Below are 308 nucleotides of genomic sequence, written 5' to 3' on the forward strand. Positions count from 1 at the left end.
CCGGGAGCCGCCAGCCCGGCCCCGCCGCCGCGGGGAAACTGAGGCACGGGCGGGGGGCGGAGAGTGGGGGGCGCTCCCGGGATGAGAAAGGGAGACAGCCGCTCCGGACCGCACCGAGATGAGGTCTCTGGCGGTTCGGGAGAGCCCCGGGGGTCAGACACGGCGCCGGGACAGAGATGGGAAAGGCGCGGGGAAGGAGGGGCGCAGAGCCCCAGAGGCCACTGTGAGAGAGCGACGGACCCCCGAGCCCTGCCTGTCCGTGCCCGTACCGGGTGCGCCGTGGGACACCCAGGAAGGGGAACCACAGC

Source organism: Malurus melanocephalus, unplaced genomic scaffold (genome assembly GCF_030028575.1).
Source record: "Malurus melanocephalus ecotype Western Australia unplaced genomic scaffold, MMel_1.1 scaffold_12, whole genome shotgun sequence".
Classification (NCBI taxonomy): Eukaryota; Metazoa; Chordata; class Aves; order Passeriformes; family Maluridae; genus Malurus; species Malurus melanocephalus.